The sequence below is a fragment of the Dryobates pubescens genome, chromosome 4 (genome assembly GCF_014839835.1).
Source record: "Dryobates pubescens isolate bDryPub1 chromosome 4, bDryPub1.pri, whole genome shotgun sequence".
NCBI classification, from domain to species: domain Eukaryota; kingdom Metazoa; phylum Chordata; class Aves; order Piciformes; family Picidae; genus Dryobates; species Dryobates pubescens.
The window spans coordinates 42,024,639-42,030,696 of NC_071615.1; positions in this window are offsets into that span (position 1 = coordinate 42,024,639).

Below are 6,058 nucleotides of genomic sequence, written 5' to 3' on the forward strand. Positions count from 1 at the left end.
TGCTGTATTAAATCAATTTTTTGGTTCTCATGCAGTAACAAAATAAAGTCATGTTAGGTTTTCCAGTACTGGCAAAGAAAGTTGAAATAAAATATCCATAGTCCAGTGGGGATTTAAAACAGAATCAGTGCAAACTTCCTGCTCTTATCACAGAGAATGTAAATAAAAGATATGAATAATGGAGATGTTTAAAACAAACTCAGAAGGCTAACTCCTATATGTTTAAGATATGTATTTTTCTGCCCACATGTGATCAGAACTGTTAAAGGTCATTATGTGCCCTATGAGGAGAGGCTGAGAGCCCTGGGGCTTTTTAGTCTGGAGAAGAGAAGCCTGAGAAAGGATTTAATAAATGTTTATAAATATCTGAGGGCTGGGTGTCAAGAGGGAGGGGACAGGTTCTGCTCAGTTGCACCCTTTGATAGGACAAGGGGCAATGGATATAAATTACAGCACAGGAGGTTCCACCTCAGCATGAGGAGGAGCTTCTCCACTGTGAGGGTCACAAAGCACTGGAACAGGCTCCCCAGAGAGGTTGTGGAGTCTTCTTCTCTGGAGACTTTCAAGACCCATCTGGATGCGTTCTTGTGTGACCTGTGCTAGATTCTATGGTCCTGCTCTGGCAGGGGGGTTGGACTTGATGATCTCTGGAGGTCCCTTCCAACCCCTAATATCTTGTGATCCTGTGATGCAATGCATTTTGGAACAGAGCATTAGAAATATACTTTTTTTTCACAGTGGAAGAAAACCAACAGTTCTTGCTAAAGTTTTTGTAAGCAGGATCTCCCAGAGCTGTGCATCTGAGGGCTGGGGCAGTAACCCACACTGATCTGGGGGCCGGACTGCCTCCTCTCACCTGCCATCACTATATTGCAACATCAGCGCCTGGTCCTGCCACCCACTGCCCTGCACCAGCCGAACCCCATGCCTGCATGCATGTGGGAATGGGCAAGTTATGACACAACCAGAGTGCTCCTCCCATGCCCCACTGCTTAGCCCATGGTCTCAGCAAGCTGTGGCCACTTCGTGCAAGTAGCAACAGGTAAACTTGGAAAAACCCAACCCAACCCAAAACCCACATGATCTTTTTCCTTCTGTTTCCCTCCAGGCCCTCAGACAAGTGCTCAGTGTTATCAGCCACAGGAGGTAGATCCAGTTGGATGCAAGTCCTAGGATGACAGCAACACATTGCTAGGAGTACATCAGCTCTACTCACTCAGAATTTGCCTTCCTTTATGCCATAAATGTTCTTCTTTAAACAGGCTTCTAGACAGAAACCTGGTTGCTATATAGTCTCAGAGAATCAGAGAATCATTTTTGTTGGAAAAGACCTTAAAGATCATTGAGTCCAACCATTATCTAACTACCAAGCCTGGTGCTAAACCAGGTGCTCAACACCAGATCTATGTGTCCTTTACATATATATACACACACACACATATATACACACTATTTATATATATAACAGAAATATACATATAATATATTAACCTCTTTTCTCCCCTCTCCATTGCCCGTATGTTCACTACTGGCCCTACCCTGTAAGGATGAGGCTGTTGTCTGAATTAATGGCATGAATCAAGGGGAATGCAGTCCAAAAAAATGCAGAATTTTGCCCATATTCTTGCTGTGAATACATTTGCTATGCTAAAGTTCAGTTGCCAGCATTTTCATTTATTCTGACTCCTGTTTCAGGGGAGTTCTGAGGTTATTTCCTGAGCAGTCAAGGCAGTTTCACTGGACCATAAAACAACCACGCTTCTGTGCTGAACTCTTAGCCCTAGCTTGTGATAAGTGAAACACAGCATATACAAGGAATAAACTGTAGCTGAGAACACTGAGTTTATATTGTTTCTTAGAGCAGTTTTAAAGGGCCAGACTTTGGCTGTGAGACTAGTTCTCCTTCAGTGTCTTTCCACCAAAATGACTACACAGCATACTTTCTTTTGCTCAGTATATTCTCTGTGATACATAGGCTTTTTGTTGGGTTTGGCTGGTTTGATTGTTTCTGGATTACTTCTTTCTAATAATTTTTTTTTCCCCCTCTTATTCCTAGCAGAAATATCAATTAATGTCTTTGGAGAAAACAGAGCTCTTCAATAATAATTTGGTTTCTCTCTCTTGAGCTGAGTAATATAAAATTTGTCCTTTAAAACCTCTTTGAGCAACAGGCAAGCCTGAATAAAATTACAGTTTCATGATAGTATGATGTAAAACATGAGGCTCACACAGAAAAAACCATGCACTTTCAGAGCAATTATCTGCAGGCCTTACTTTAAGAGGACCATGCCTTGATAAATCATTGTGGATATAAACCACATAACTAGGAGTTCATTAAATCAGTATGAGAAAAATAGCACAGTTAACCTGAAGTCCAGACTGTAAGTGAACTGTGGTAGCTTCAAAAGTGGGTCAGCTGAGGTGTACAAAGTGTGAGCCAGAAGCTTACAGAGGCCTTTAGCAGACCATGGACAACAGCAGCAGAGCACTGGAACTACCAGCACAGCTGCACCTCCTCCTTGCACTGACACCATATGTGAGAAAAAAATCTCCAAACTGCCTGGAGGCATTACAAACTTGCTGTTTAGATAGACATCCTTTAAAAAAGATGCAGACCACAGTCTGGAGAGTATGCATTGTCAGGATTTGTCTTCAACTGCTGGTCATCTGCACATACTAGTAAGAGCTCCCATGGGCAGAGAAGCCAAGATCATCTGTGGGGGATAAGTGAACCTAGCTGCTCTGTGAGCTTCTATCTCAAGGCTGAGCTCTTGTGAGGATCAGCTGATATCAAAGCACTACAGAAAATGACTTGGGTTCTCCTATCTTCTCCACAAGCTGCTTTCATGAGGCATTTTGAGGCTCCCTGTCACACACGTGGCTGTGACTGAGTGGTGAGTTTAGTGTTCATAGCGAAGAACCAATAGAGAGACACTCCTAAAAAGGCAGAGAGCTGGCATGCTCATTGAAGCCTTCCCTCAAGAGGAAATTGGGCCAAAAATTACTTTTGTCCAAAAAACCCTTGTGGTGGGTTAAGAGAAGGCCCAGCTTTCCCTCCCCCACAAAGAAAGGCCCAGCTTTCCCTGCCCCACCAGAATTATATGCTGTGGTCAAGTGCCAAGCTTGAAAACATCAACCCCAACAGAGGAATTTGGAGAAATGCATGACTGTAAGGAAACACCTTCCCATAAAAAACAGTCAAATGCATAGCTTTACCTTCCATAAGAGCAAAATATAAACCCATTGGAATTACCAAATTTGTTCAGTTGCAAGGGTTAATTCATTTCTCAGTGAAGAACTGAGCTGGATGGTGCCATAAACTGATCAGGAGACTTTGTAGAGCGTTTTTTATCCCCCGGACAAGAAGAAAAACTGCTGACTGCTAACAGGAGCTTGTTTACATGTTGGGTTCAGTCAGCTGATGGCCACTGCCCCATGTGAAGCGAGACACAGATGATTCCTTCCCAGAAAGGGAATTTGTCCAGCCTTAAGCAGAGCTCCCTCAAGAGACTGCTGGAAACGGCAGCATTTACCTAAAAGCACCTGGCTGCCAAAGCAAGACTTTCATTTTCCTTTGCTGGCTTGGCCAAAAGTCAAGTTCATTCTTCAGATCCATTCCTTTTTCTTTTTTTTTAAGTTCCCTTGAGCAGTGGTTAACAACTCCTGTAGCCGTGTTGCAGCGATGGCAGTGTGATAAGGCTGCCAGCATGCCAGCTCTGTCAGAGTCTAGACATGCAGGTACACATGATGTGCTCACACCCCGTCACCTGACAGGCCTTCAGGTTGCAGAGATGTGTATCTCCCCGAGGAGTTTTAATAACTCAGACACTAAAGCTGTGAAATACCAAGCACTTCCCACCCACCCACTTCTCTGTTGGATTAAGCCCTAAGTCTCTCCAAATGTGTGTTGCTTTGCTGGGAGAATATTTAGCATACGTTTAAAATCTTTTCTCCTTTTCAGCAGCACAATTCAGTTCAGCTGTTTTTAACAGTGAAGCTCTTCCTGAGAGACCAAGGTTAACAATGCAAAAAGGATAAAGTCCATTTAATATCTAGTGATAATCAATCAGTTTCAAGCAATTCATCTTTGTTTCAAGTGGACTCATTTTCCAACATAGGCAAGTATGTCTGAGACACTTGGAGAATTCAGGTCACTTTTGAGACGGTCCCTTTAGTCTTCATCTGTCATACTTTTCCTTGGCTTTTAAATTCTTCTCTTCAGTCCTTTTACATCTCTATTCCTCCTGGCTCTTTCTTCACTTCTTATTCAGCTTTCTACTCTCCTCCTTTCTTGCTCACGCTGCTGGCCACAGCCACAGTGCAAACATATCCAAACATTTTCCGTGTCAGCCCTCCAGGGATGTGTAGTCTAAGGCCCAAGAGCTGAGGAGGAAGAACACGAAGGACTGGAGTGTCACAGGGCAGCCACCTTTTAGTCATTACTCCAGCCCTGGTGGGTTTGGATTCCTCTAACCACAGGCCTGATCCTTAGTGCCCCTGAAGTCTATTTACAACATGTTTAATAATTTCCACCAGCTGGCTCTTATTGAGGGTGTCACTCAATATTTATGTAACAATTACATGTATCAAATAACATGGCAAAAACTTCACCCTAACCAACTTTATTGTTTTTAAACTGATAAATTTTTGGTTTTAATTAACAGGCATTTGTTGTCATCAGTTTTCCTGTGGAGGTTCTCAAAACCCTGTTGGGAATGAGCATTCTAACCTCCGTTCTCACCGGCAGGCTTTGGAGAGACCCCAGTGCTGAAACACAGTGTTTGAAGGTCACTTCTCACTTCTAGTATCAACAACCTGGGAACAAGGGAGTACAATTAAAGTTGATGTTCCACGTGGTTTATAAACTGATTGTGAATGGCTTCAACACCTGACATTTCAACTGAGAATGTAGTTGATTTAATAACAACAAAAAAGAGCAACAATCACATGAGGACGCTGCAGTCATATGATTTTTTTGCATAGTCAGTCACAGCTTTGACTTTGATTTATGCTCCTTCCTGCCAGATAATGAGGGCTTAGTTTAAACAAGCCTGTTATCCCTAAGGCTATTGCCTTCACCCTTTTCCCTGGCTGGCAGTAGGAGGGAGGGTTGACTCCAGCCAGGAGGGTGCTGAAGCATGGAGTCTACATATGCAAGATGGACAAGACTGGATATCAGCCTGCATTCCTGAGAGAAATGCTGGCTGGGGCGCTCCAGGTAGTGACAAGAACTTACACAGCCAATAAAAAGTGCTAGGAAAATGGAAGAAACTAAGGACAAATAAACACAAATATTTTATTTTTTTTAAAGTAGTCACAGTCCCTCCACTGGGTAATTTGGGTAATCTCTTAATTCTGCTGAGAGTGACTTGGTCTTACAGACTTCCACCTGCCCTACCCCAAATAAAAATGGCTCAGTGTTGCACAACTCGATGGTTTCTCACTAGCCAGTGTCTCACTTGCCAGCATAATCTGGGATCTCTGAAACCACAACTTAAGTCCTGCCTTGAGGATCATACTTGCTTCTATGCCATGCTGTCTCACCAACCTTGTTCTTCGCTGCAAACAAACCCGAGAAACTTCATGAGGCTGATAGGTGTGCAATTAAATTCAGTTGCTGCACTGCCTGCAGAAGAACACCTGGTCTGGTGAAGCATGTTGAAGGTGAATTTGAGCCACTAAGTGCAGTGTTTGCCCATGTGCCTATAGTACCCTACTGCTCTTGAGTCATTGGTTATAGCCCAGTATCAGGCTGGGCAGCAAAGTCTTTTTTGACTTTACCTCTACACACCATGAAGTATACAAAATGAAGCACTTGTCTGTGTGTAGGGCATGGCAACTTGAGAGCTAGATATTGACTGGTCATGACTACATATGGTCTGTGACTGCACATCTAACTGTGGGCACATCCTGTGTGCAACAGTGGTTGGATAGTACATGCTTGTGCCCTCTACGCGTTTAAATAATGGTTTCCTTAACAATCAACTCTGATGAGGAGCCAAGTCCAGGGATATCTTAAGATTGGGCAGCCTACATTTAGCTTACAATTGTTGCCCAG